Source organism: Gorilla gorilla, chromosome 1, assembly GCF_029281585.2.
Source record: "Gorilla gorilla gorilla isolate KB3781 chromosome 1, NHGRI_mGorGor1-v2.1_pri, whole genome shotgun sequence".
NCBI lineage: Eukaryota > Metazoa > Chordata > Mammalia > Primates > Hominidae > Gorilla > Gorilla gorilla.
Genome location: NC_073224.2, coordinates 199264211 through 199277218, shown reverse-complemented (window position 1 = coordinate 199277218; position 13008 = coordinate 199264211). Strand labels below are relative to the sequence as shown.

At 43.7% G+C, this 13008-nt stretch overlaps 1 protein-coding gene across 1 annotated transcript in view; it reads right to left on the bottom strand.

Moving 5' to 3' along the window:
* Positions 1-13008, bottom strand: part of RIMS3 (regulating synaptic membrane exocytosis 3) — a 71477-nt gene that overhangs the window by 57583 nt on the left and 886 nt on the right. The gene's annotated exons all lie outside the window — the stretch shown is intronic.

Sequence of the window (13008 nt, the reverse complement as noted above, 5' to 3'; positions counted from 1 at the left end):
GGCAGAAGACAGAAAAGGTTGAGAACCATCAGTCTATCCCTCCCTCAGTATCTCTAAAAAAAAGGAAGCAGGGCCAGGTGCGGTGGCTTATGCCTGTAATCCCAGCACTTTGGGAGGCCAAGGTGGGTGGATCACTTGAGGTGAGGAGTTCAAGACTGGCCTGGCCCACATGGGGAAACCCCGTCTCTACTAAAAATACAAAAATTAGCTTGGTGTAGTGGCGCACGCCTGTAATCCCAGCTACTTGGGAGGCTGAGGCAGGAAAATCGCTTGAACCTGGTAGGTGGAGGTTGCGGTGAGCTGAGATTGCACCACTGTGCTCCATCCTGGGTGACAGAGCGAGACTCCATCTCAAACAAACAAACAAAAAAAGGAAGCAGAGGTAATAGTCTCTTTCTCTCCTCCCTCCCTAAACTCTACTCTGCAGCAAGGACATCCTTCCCTGGCCTCTCTGTTTTGGGCCTCCTTGCCAACTGTGCTCATCGCTGCATTCCCACCTGGTCATTCCAGAGCCCATCCCTCTCAGCTACAACATGGAGTCAAGTTATCTTGGGAGGCAAGCAGTAAGCTCTCCATAACACAGTTCTAATAGCTGGGGACAGGTGAGGAAGCAGAAGGGAGTAGCAGCTTTCCCTGTGCTTGCTCCAGAGTTGGCGCTCACCCCTTGCCCAGTGCCTCAGCTGAAAGCTTAGTGGGCAGCTCTTATGGTACCACCCAGCACAACAACTGTAGATGCACAGCTGGGAAGTTAGTAATTGCAGTTAGCTCATCTGATGGCCAGAGCAACGCTGTGTCAGTCTAGGTGAAGACAAGAAAACAAGTGATTGGAATTTCAAACAGAGGGAATTGGTGTCAGAGAACTGGTTAGAAATCTGTTAGAAAGCCTGAAGGAGCAAAGCTGGTAAAGTTGGGTAGACTAGAGATTAATAGATGCAAGAAGTTCTAACACTCCAAGACCTGGAGAATCAAAAGGGAAAGTGTCGCTAGACCCCAAAGTGCACTTGTTGCTAACACTACTGAAGCACTGCTTTTGCAATTATGCTAACAGAACTGCCAGAGGTCACTGGGGCCTGCAGCTACACACTGCTGCCCCTCCATACCCAGCAACACTGCTGGAGCCTGGCAAGGAACCCACTACAACCACTGCTGGAAAGGCTGAAGGTCTCCAAGCCCATAACTACCAGCTGCTGCCAGAGCCTCCAGCAGAAGCAGAGAGAACAATGGTTTCACCTCTCCTCCCACCATCCCCTCCCCAGGCACACAATTTCCCACCTGTACTTCCCATTGACCAAATATGACAGGAAGCCAGCTGGCAAAAAGTGTCTGGGGAATGTAGTTTTCAGGGTCCAGAGTGGGAAAGATAGAGTGGAGTTCAAAGCAAATAGGCAAATGACTAGTGCAAATACTATTGAACCTTTCAGCTAATGTGGGTGCCTTAAAGGCCATATGTATTGGACATTAGTTGAAACATTCAATAGTATTTGCACTCGTCATTTGCTTTATTTCTCCATTTTTCCCTTTCTATTTAACAATAGGCCCTGATTTCCTTTCCAGGATTCATGTATTTCCAGGAAGGTAACTTCCTTGGGTAGAGCAGGACTGAGCCAAATCAGGGGACTCAATCCACTGGCCAGAATGATGGGTCAGAGTGGTCATGTGAACTCAGCCAGTCCAATCAGAATGAATCTCAGGATTTTTGCTGGGAAGGCGGGCACATGGACTCCCTCTTACTTACTAATCACAATTAAGAAAATATGCAGGCCCTGGGATTTGTTGACAATCCTATTGGGACAATAAGGGGAATGCAAACCAAGAAGAAAGAGTAGCCTGGATGACTAGAATTTTTTTTTTTTTTTTTTTTTTTTGGCACATATGTAACTTACATGCTGTAGCCACTGCTTAGAGCTCCAGCACAGTTGATTGGGCTCATACTCCTCTGGGTATCTATTATCTATCAGAAAGCAAAACTGGAGCCAGGAGCAGTGTCTCAGGCCTGTAATCCCCGCACTTTGGAAGGCTGAGGGTGGAGGATCACTTGAGCCCAGGAGTTTTGAGACTCGCCTGGGCAACATAGTGAGACCCTGTCTCACAAAACAAACAAAAACAGAACAAAACAAAAAACCAACAACAAAAACAAAAAACAAACAAGAACAACAACAAGAAAGCAAAACCAAGCAAGACCAATTTACAAGGATCATGGAAAACTCTGGAAGAGAAAGAAAGTTCTTTCCCATTGTCATATCCTAGATAGTGGCTTTTAAATATTTTTTACTGTACTCTCAAGAGTAAATAGATTTTTTTTTTTTTTTTTTTTTTAAGACAGAGTCTCACTCTGTCGCCCAGGCTGGAGTGTGGTGGTGCAATCTTGGCTCACTGCAACCTCCGCCTCCTGGGTTCAAGTGATTCTTGTACCTCAGCCTCCCAAGTAGCTAGAATTACAGGTGTATGCCACCATACCCGGCTAATTTTTGTATTTTGAGTAGACATGGAGTTTCTCCATGTTGGCCAGGATAGTCTTGAACTCCTGGCCTCAAGTGATCTGCCCGCCTCGGCCTCCTAAAGTGTTGGGATTACAGGCGTGAGCCACCATGCCCAGCAGATAAACAGATTTTACACCGTAGCCAGTACACATGTCTATGTGTATATGATTGAAACAAAAAAAGTTTCATAATAATTTTCACAGTACCCTTGCTATGTACAATTAATTCAAATTTTCAATTCCATTCCATTTTAAAAATAAAAGCTAGTTACAAACTTCTAAATAATTTCATGATCTATTAATGATTTATGACCTGCAATCCTATTTGAAACACATTGTCCATATTATACCATGCCATTATCAATTGCTGTAAAACATAACTCTTGATTGTAAGCATCCTAACCTTTACTAACTTTTCTGCTTCTTTACCCATATTCTGTCTTCCTTTACTCTGAGGGAAAGCCACAGTGTGCCAGCTCCTATCAGAGGCCAACCTCTCCCCTGACCTGTGCTCAGGGTCCCAATAACTTAACCTCTGCAGATACTCTCTCGTTTGCATTGTCTATTTCCTTCTGTCTACTGGAATATTTCATTTACTCACTTGCTCTAGAGTCTGTATCTTAAAATCAAAAACAAACCAACAAATAAAAACTTCCTCCTTTGGCACTATTTCAACTCCTGCTTCCTTGAGTCAAACCAGAGTAGATATGGCTGAATGGGACAGGAAGCTGAACAGGGGTGTAGAGGTGAGCTCAGTAGAAGGGATGAGAAGCTTGGCAAGAAGGCAAGTAGTGAGTGTGGAAGGAAGAAGAGAAGGCATCGAGACTGATGTGATTGAATAGAAATCAGAAGTGGATTTTGACCCCAGAACTGCTTTCCTTAAGCCCCTCTCTTGAGCCTCCTTCTGCTCCCTGGCTCCCAATCCTCTGTTGGAGCCTGGACTCTGGAGTTGCGTTAAGCTTAGGTTCAACACCAGTCCTACCATTTCTGAGCTGGGTGACTTTGGAGAAATTACACGTCTTCTTTAAATTTTCTCATCTGAAAAAAAAAATTATCATCTGTAAAATTAATCTAATAAAACCTGTCTCATTGAGTTGGTTTAAGGATTAAATGAGATCAACACATTTTAGCTCTTATTATTATCAAGGCCTTCCCCAGGCCTTATACAAAACCTTACTCCCTACTTAATAAAAATTATCATAGAGATCACTTGTTGAAGAATTCCTCTGTGCCAGGCAAGGACCTGACAAACAGAGTTTCCAGGTCAAAAAAGATTCCCTGGTAGCTTCTCAATACAGGGTTTTCTCCCTCTAATAGCTTTTTATTTTATTTTATTATTTATTTGAGACTGAGTTTTGCTCTTGTCACTCCGACTGGAGTGCAGTGGCGCCATCTTGGCTCACTGCAACCTCCACCTTCCAGGTTCAAGTGATTTTCCTGCCTCCACCTCCCAAGTAGCTGGAATTACAGGTGCCCACCACCCCACTCAGCTAATTTTTGTATTTTTAGTTGAGATGGAGTTTCACCATGTTGGCCATGCTGGCCTTGAACTCCTGACCTCAGATGATCTGCCTGCCTCGGCCTCCTAAAGTACTGGGATTACAGGCATGAGCCACCATGCCTGGCCTCCCTCTAATAACTTAATGAACATTATATTATGGAATGCCTACCATGCACTAGAGAGTGGACTGGCTTACTTGCATTCATTCATTCATTCATTCAGTGTTGTTGTTTAGGTACCTATTGTTAATTAAGTACCTATTATGGTACCAGGCACTTACCAGGGGCTGATAGTACCATCATACACTTAGCCCTGAACCTTAAAGGACTTACAGTCTAGCCACAGTGTAAGTGCTATGTAATGAGGGTATGTATTTGAGGTGTTCTTTCCTTGTGGCTTCCTTGGACTAGGCAACCCCACCTTTGGCTTCACACCCCGTGACTGACCATGGTTCTGATTCTGATTTTTTTTTTGGCTCGGAACCCCATCTTCAGGACACACTTTTGAGTTCTCGCTCCCCATGTGACCAAGAGGATTAAGAGACGAGGTAACTTTTGCATTCCCATTCTCTCCCTGCCTGGAGTCCCCCTCCAGAGGAAAGGAATTTAGCAGATGTACAAAAGGTAGATGGATAGCTGGTTTGGATTTTAAACAATCACACTTTTAATACTTCTCTGTCTTAATTCACTCATAGTCCCCTAATTGCCAAATCCAACTGATTCTTTGACCCTTTGCAGATCTTTTTTTTTTTTTTTTTGAGATGGAATCTTGCTCTGTCAACCAGGCTGGAGTGCAGTTGTGTGATCTCAGCTCACTGCAACCTCTGCCTCCCGGGTTCAAGCGATTCTCCTGCCTCAGCCTCCCGAGTAGCTGGGCCTACAAGCACCCACCACCACACCCAGCTAATTTTTGTATTTTTAGTAGAGATAGGGTTTCACCATGTTGGCCAGGTTGGTCTTGAACTCCTGACCTCATGATCTGCCTGCCTTGGCCTCCCAAAGGCATGAGTCACTGTGCCTGGCTGAACTTTTGCAGATCTTTTGTCTCTTTCTCTCTTTGTGGTATTACATACAACTTTCTTTGCATCTTTCACCTCTCTAGCTCAGAGAGGTTAAGTAAATGGAATGGGGACTCGAACTCAGGCTAACTTCAAAGCACATGCTGCAGACAATATTCCATGCTGCTTCCCAAAGTAGACCAATAGTCTAGACCTATGCTGTCTAATATGCAGTCATTAGCTACATGCTGTGGTTTGAATGTCCCTCCAAAACTCAAGTTGAAATTTAATTGCTATTTTAACAACGTTGAGAGGTGGAACACTTAAGAGGTGATGAGGTCACGAGGGCTCTGCCCTCATAAATGGATTAATGCATGGGAATGGGTTAGTTATGGAGGGAGTGGACTCCAGATAAAAGGATACGTTTGGCCCCCCTCCCTCTCTCACATGCACACTTCCTCAGCATGTGATATCTTCTGCCACGTTATGGTGTGGCAAGAAGGCCCTCACCAGATTTTGAGCAAATGCTGGTGCCATGCTCTTGGGCTTTCCAGCCTCCAGAACCACAACCCAAATAAATTTCCTTTGTTTATAAATTACCCAGTCTGTGGTATTTTGTTATAGCAGCAGAAAACTAACTAAGATACTACCTGTAGCTATTTCAATGTAAACAAAATGAAAAATTCAATTTCTTGGTTGCACTAACCATCTTTTAAATGCTCAACAGCCACACGTGGCTAGTGGCTACTATATTGAACAGCACAGATATAAAGCATTTCTACCACTGCAGAAAGCTCTGTTGGATAGTGTTGGTTAGATAAAGGTTCTGTCCTCTGACCTCTTTACCCTCTTTTCCTTTATTTATTCTCAGGAAGTGGACAGACATTTAGTCTGCCTAATCCTTTACTCCTACTTTTCTGAGAAGTGTTACTCTATCCTCTACCCTCCAGCATACCTTCATTCATAGAGTTACAGTGGATACAACCATGTTTATGCATGACCGTGTCCCCCTTCCCATAATGTTACTTGATTCAGTGGTGGACATTTGGCCAAAGCTAGCTCTAACAAGAGCTCTTCCTCCCAGAAATTTGAAATTGAGCCTAAGAATTGAGTCACCTGGATGATTTTTTCAATGGAGGCAACTTGGGACTAATTGGTTACCATGTTTTATATGACATGGATTGGGAAAACTGGTCTTCAGAATGATAAAGCAATGACAAAATGGTTACACATATTGGGGAAAGTTGGATCTAGGTGTTCAAAGGATGTCAGGACTCTGTCTGTCTCCCTCTCTGTCTGAATTCTGCCTTCCTCTGTGATGTCTTCATTCTTGGAAAGGCTCTTTCCATGAAGCAAGAATAACGGCTGCCCTCAGTTCCTCATAGCTCAAGATCTCCAGAAGAAAAATCCTGTCTTTCTTATATATTTCAAATCTTTAGGAGGGCTTTTCTTAGCTTAGTTTGGGTGATGTGCCCATCTCTTCAAAAACTGTGATCTGTTTTAGCAAGGTTTCCTAGAAAACAAAGCCGGAAGAAGGGATTAAGTGCTAAAGCTTTATATGAGGGGCACAGCCATGGAGTAGTGAGAATTAAGGATAAGAGAAAGTGGGAAAAGATGAGAAGCAAGGGAAGGAAATGTTTGCTGGCTACTTCACAAGCTGTAGCTAGTCTCTTGACAGGCGCACCCACTTGGCCATGTAGAATGTCTCTCTAGACAGGTTGTATGGAGAAATTTTATCTTGAAACAGCTCATTAGAGGAAGGAAGAGAAGAGTGGATTGTTATAGCCAGCTCCTTCCTGTCTCCCATTGATCAGTTTGCTCTGTGGGTAGCTAAATCTTCTGTAGTAGGTTGTTTCACTGGCTCCTTCAGCAGCTGCTCAGGAAGCCAAATCCCACGCTCTGTGAGGTGGTGTTTCATCAGGGTCTGGAAGTTGCAGGAGAAGCCATAGACTCCATGTTTGTAACTTGATGGCCTCAAGCAACAGAACTGTGAGACCTCGCTTAGATTTGGTCAGCTATGTCTGTTGTTGAGGTGGACCAAGTGGCTAATTGTCTGGGAGCCAAATTACCCTGAGAGGCTATGAGGAGGCACTGGGCCAAGATGTGGGAGATCGCTGATTGGTCAGACTGGGTCATGTTCCTACTCCTGTGGCTAATGGGGTACAGAAGATGTGCTATGGTAGGATGCATCCTGTCCTCTTTCCCTTCATGTTAGTTCAGAGTCTCAGGAAATCAAACGCCAAGACAGAATAAAATGCAATAAATTTATTATGAAAAACACCTGTGAGAGGAAATGGAATGGGAAGACTGAGAGAGCCATCGCACAGTGACACAGGCATGACCCTGAGTGAAGGACAGAGGGAAGGTGTTCAAGGTGGAAGTGTCTCAGACTGCAATGAAGTTCTAAGGAAAGTTTGGCAAGGCCATTGAGGAGTCCTTGAGTCAAAGTCACCCATCGGAAGAGTATCACTTATCCCAGGAACAGTCCTGTCCTAAAATCCCCGTTGGGCTCAGTTATTGGCTATGAGCAGCGTATGGGAAGTAAGACCTCGGAGTAAAGGGCAATGGATTTCAAAGCTCAGGATGGATTTCAGAACTCAGCAGCTGGACTGCTGGTAAATTACAATTTCCCCAGTCAGAGATCTGAGAAGCACATTCTCATGGCCACACACCCTCCCAGCCTAGCCAATACGTAGATGAAGAAGGATAAATTCTACAACCTTTAAAGAAAAAAAAAAAAAGTAGGCTGGACGTAGTGGCTTACGCCTATAATCTCAGCACTTTGGGAAGCTGAGGCAGGGGGGCAGATCACCTGAGGTCAGGAGTTCAAGACCAGCTTGGCCAACATGGTGAAACCCCGTCTTTACTAAAAATACAAAAAATTAGCTGGGTGTGGTGGTGGGCACCTGTAATCCCAACTACTTGGGAGGCTAAGGCAGGAGAATAGCTCGAACCTGGGAGGCAGAGGTTGCAGTGAGCTGAGATCACACCACTACACTCCAGCCTGGGTGACAAGAGCGAAACTCTGTCTCAAAAGAAAAAAAGTAGAGTGCCATTACCAGTTGAAAGGGCAAGGGGTATTCAGCAGGCAAGACAACAAATGTCCACCCCACAGCTTACAATGTGCCACTTGTAATTCAAACTCTATATATCCAAACCTGAACTCATGACTTCTCCATACCCTGACTCTTCATCTGAAGACTACCATCCTCCGAGGTGTGACACATGGGAGTCATATCAAACACCTTAATTTGGCCGGGCACAGTGGCTCACGCCTGTAATCCCAGCACTTTGGGAGGCTGAGGTGGGTGGATCATGAGGTCAGGAGATCGAGACCTTCCTGGCTAACACGGTGAAACCCACCCTGTTTCTACTAAAAAAATACAAAAAAATTAGCCAAGCATGGTCCCTGGCGCCTGTAGTCCCACATACTCGGGAAGCTGCGGCAGGAGAATGGCGTGAACCCGGGAGGCGGAGTTTGCAGTGAGCTGAGATTGCGCCACTGCACTCCAGCCTGGGCGACAGAATGAGACTCCGTCTCAAAAACAAAAACAAACAAACAAAACCCTTAATTTTCTTGTTCCCTAACCCCTCAATCGCCAGTCAATGGTCAAGTCCTTACAATCTTTCCTTGGCAATATCACCTCAGCATTTGTATCCTCTTCCCTCCATTCTCATTGCTGATGATGTGTTCAGGCCCTCCCCCTCATTATATCTTGCCTAAACTATTGTGGAAGTCTCCACATGGTCATTCTGCCACTCTATTCCATCTTACTCTCTTTTCCAGATTGCTTTTAATCATAGTTTTGATCATGTCACTATCTTTTGTAAAACCTTCTACCATTGGGAATGTAAAATGGTATGATGCTATGGAAAACAGTATGGTGGCTCCTCAAAAAAAAAAAAAAAATTAAACATAAGAATTGCCATATAATCCAGCAATTCCACTTCTGGGTATATACCCCCAATAATTGAAAGCAGGGACTCCAACAGATATTTGTATACTAATGTCCACAGAAGCATTATTCACAGTGGCCAAAAGGCGAAATTAGAATGGTGGTTACCAGAGGCTGGGGAAAAGAGAATAGGGCGTAAGTGTTTAACGTATACAGAGTTTCAGTATGGGATAATGACAAATTCTGCTGATGGATGCACAACGTGAACAGGCTTAATGTCACTGAAATGTATACTTAAAGATGGTTAAATTTAGGCCACGGGCGGTGGCTCACGTCTGTAATCCCAGCACTTTGGGAGGCCAAGGCAGGTGGATCACCTGAGGTCAGGAGCTCCAGACCAGCCTGATCAACATGATGAAACCCCGTCTCTACTAAAAATACAAAAATTAGCCGGGCCTGGTGGCACGCGCCTGTAATCCCAGCTACTCGGTAGGCTGAGAAAGGAGAATCGCTTGAACCCGAGAGGCGGAGGTCGCAGTGAACCGAGATTGCACCATTGCACTGCAGCCCTGGCAACAAGAGCAAAACTCCATCTCCTAAAAAAATAAAAAAAAAAAAGATGGTTAAACCTGTTTAAAAGCAAAACAAAAAACTTCTACCACTCACTTCCCGTATCAGAAAATAAAGCCCAAGAGCCTTAATTTAACCATAATAATGTATCTTTCCATGATTCTTCTTCCATTCCCTCTTACTCTGTGTTTCCTCAACTGATCCCTCGCTTCTTCTATTTGCTTTAGTGGCTGCCTACATGTCTTCCCTAATTTTACTCATTTTTCAAGACCCAGTTCAAATGTCACATCCTTGCAAATCTTTCCTGAACTCCTCCCACTATTTCATACTAAGTGGAAGTAAGCTTTCCCTTTTTGAACTCCAGCAGCACATGAACTATATCTTTTAGTGCCGCTTTTCTATTTTTTGAGACAGAGTCTCGCTCTGTCACCTAGGCTAGAGTGCAATGGCGCGATCTCGGCTCATTGCAACCTCTGCCTCCCAGGTTCAAGTGATTCTCCTGCCTCAGCCTCCTGAGTAGCTGGGATTACAGGCGCGTGCCACCACACCCAGCTAATTTTTGTATTTTTAGTAGAGACGGGGTTTTACCATGTTGATCAGGCTGGTCTCGAACTCCTGACCTCGTGATCTGCCCGCCTCAGCCTCCCAAAGTGCTGGAATTACAGGTGTGAGCCACCACGCCTGGCCAGCGCTGCTTTTCTTTTAGGCCAAAGGTACACAATGAGTTAGAGAGGTGTGGCTTAAGGAAGTCCAGCTGGCTGTCTAGACAGGTTCTGTTATACAGTGCTATAACCTTAAGGAATTTACCATGATACAAGAACTGATGTTTAACCTTGCAAACTCAGAAACCTAATTTTAATAGTAAGCAGAAAGTTGAACCATTTCCTGGGGGTAGGGGGTGTCTTGTATTTGCCAAGCTCACAGAAACTTTTATATAAAGAGGAATCTAACTGATTAGTTACAATGAAAAATACAATGATCAAAAGAACTAGAATCCTCTAGGTGGCAGATCACTTAATTCTGTCCCTATCGCCAAGACACTTGCTGGGTGAACATAGAGGAAAGCATGTTGATCTTAAGAAGCATTTCTTAGCTGAGGCAGTCTGAGATATTCCCATCCACTACAGAGATGACACGGGCAAGGAAATCCTAATGCTCAGTGTGGCTTAATTGAGATGAGGCTTAGAGGGGCAATGGTAGTGCTAGCCTTTGTGACTGCCTTGTTTTGGGCTGCCATGGCTGAGCAAGCCCTTTTGTTCACAGAATCTCTCTCCAAACAGGGTACAGAATGGCTGACAAGATTGATTAGGTTCCATTTATTAAATTACAATATCTACCTTCTTCAGGTTCCTCCCATATGCCCTTTATCAGAGTTTGTTTTGTTTTGTTTGGTTTGGTCATGTTTGTAAAAAAGGTCTTGGCTTACCCCCATGGATAGCTAATTTCATGGTTGTATTAGTCTGCTTAGCTAGCATGTTATACTGCAGTAACAACGAAAACAATCTCAGTGGCTTATAACAAAGGTTTATTTATTGTTCACACAACATTACAGGTTATGTGTGTCAGCTGTGGCTCTGCACATCTTCATTCTGGGACCAAAGCTTTAGAGGGAGCTCTATTTAGGACATGCTGCTCTTGTGTCAGAGGAAAGATAATATGGCAAAATTGTAAGATAGCTCATAAATTTCTGCTCAGAAGTGGTTCATGCCATTTCTTTCTTTCTTTTTTTGAGACAGAGTCTCACTCTGTCGCCCAGGCTGGAGTGCAGCGGCGTGATCTTCGCTCACTGCAACCTCCAACTCCCTGGTTAAAGCAATTCTCCTGCCTCAGCCTCCCGAGTAGCTGGGATTGCAGGTGCCTGCCACCACACCTGGCTAATTTTTTTATTTTTAGTAGAGACAGGGCTTCACCATCTTGGCCAGGCTGGTCTTGAACTCCTGACCTCGTGATCCACCCACCTCAGCCTCCCAAAGTGCTGGGATTACAGGTGTGAGCCACCATGCCCGGCCGGTTCATGCCATTTCTACTCATATTTCATTGGTCAAAACAAGGCCAAGCTTGATGACATTAGGGTGAGAAGTCTTTCACCCTAATCTCCTAGGGACAGGCCAGATAGCAACGGCTTTAGAAAGGGAAGGGCAGAGGCTATTGATAATAAAGACTATAGCAAGGACTAATATTAGGCTTATATGTATCAATTGACTGTTATCAGTTATAACATTGACTATTAAAATACTGAAATACTCTAGTACTACCTGGTAAATAGCTGCTGTCCCAAACCTCCTGACCACTCCCTTCCCCTGGGATCCCCTGGGACCTCCTATTCACAAACCAGCAACTGAAGGGTTAACACCTAGCACAGAGGGATACCTCCAGGATCCTAGCTGCATTTCTAATTCTGCTTCATCTATGCTTGAGCACTACTTGTTGTTAAATATACTTAATATCACTCTTAGCTAATTTCCTCTATGTAGATTTTTATTTATTTCTGAGGGCAACCCAACTTCCAGGCTCTTGGAAGGAAATGGACTGCAGCCCCTAAGTGTGAACAATACTTAATTATAACAATAATCACTAATAATAACTTGTGCTGCTTCATTGTAACTAAATGTACACTTTTACATTTTTTGGCAAGCATAGTATATGCAATAAGTACTCAATAAACATCTGTAGAGAGACTTATCTAGCTTTTTTCCATTAGCTACATCTGTCTCTACAATCTCAACATACTATTCTCTTGAATCTCCCTGTTTTTAATTTTATGCCATTTCTCATGTCTGAAAATGTCATTATAAGTAACTTTTTTTTTTTCTGAGACAGGGCCTCGCACTGTCGCCCATGCTAGAGTGCAGCGAGACACTCGTAGCTCTTACCAGTAACTTCTTTATAACACTTTTGCAATCTACGAAGCACTCTCACATTATTTCATTCACTCTCCCCAACATTACCAAAAGTTAGGAATTAGATCTTTTTACAGATGAAGGAATTGAGACTCTCTGAAGTCAAGTGTCTTATAGTTAGGTTTTGTTCATTCATTCATCAAATAGAGTGCCTGATGTGAGATTTATTGAAATTGGATTTGAAAACAATTTTCCTGAATTCAAGTCGAGGGTTTACTCCACTATTCTCAATTACTTTATCACCAGGGTTATAAACCCAAAGGAAGTGAGTAACAACAGTGTGATTTTATTGAGGACCCATGCAACACTAGTCTCAGAAAGGCTCCAATGTCATTTGTAAAATTCAAGGTTACCATCAGCAGAGGCAGTCATTCCTCTCTGCGCTTGTTACCTAATGCACTAACTCTCACTGTAGGTAATTCCATTCAAGACACATTTGATGACTATACCTACAGGTTTTGAAGTTATTCGGATGGGGTTTTGACACTTACTAGCTGTGGGGCCTTAGATCAAGTTACTTAACCTCTTTGAGCTTCAGTTTTATCATTTGTAAAATGGATACAATCCTGATGCCTTTGGACCAAGTGGTCACGGAAATGAGAGATAAGTATGAAAAAATCCATGCTCATAGTAGCCGTGGTTTCCAACTGCGTGATAAAATTTTA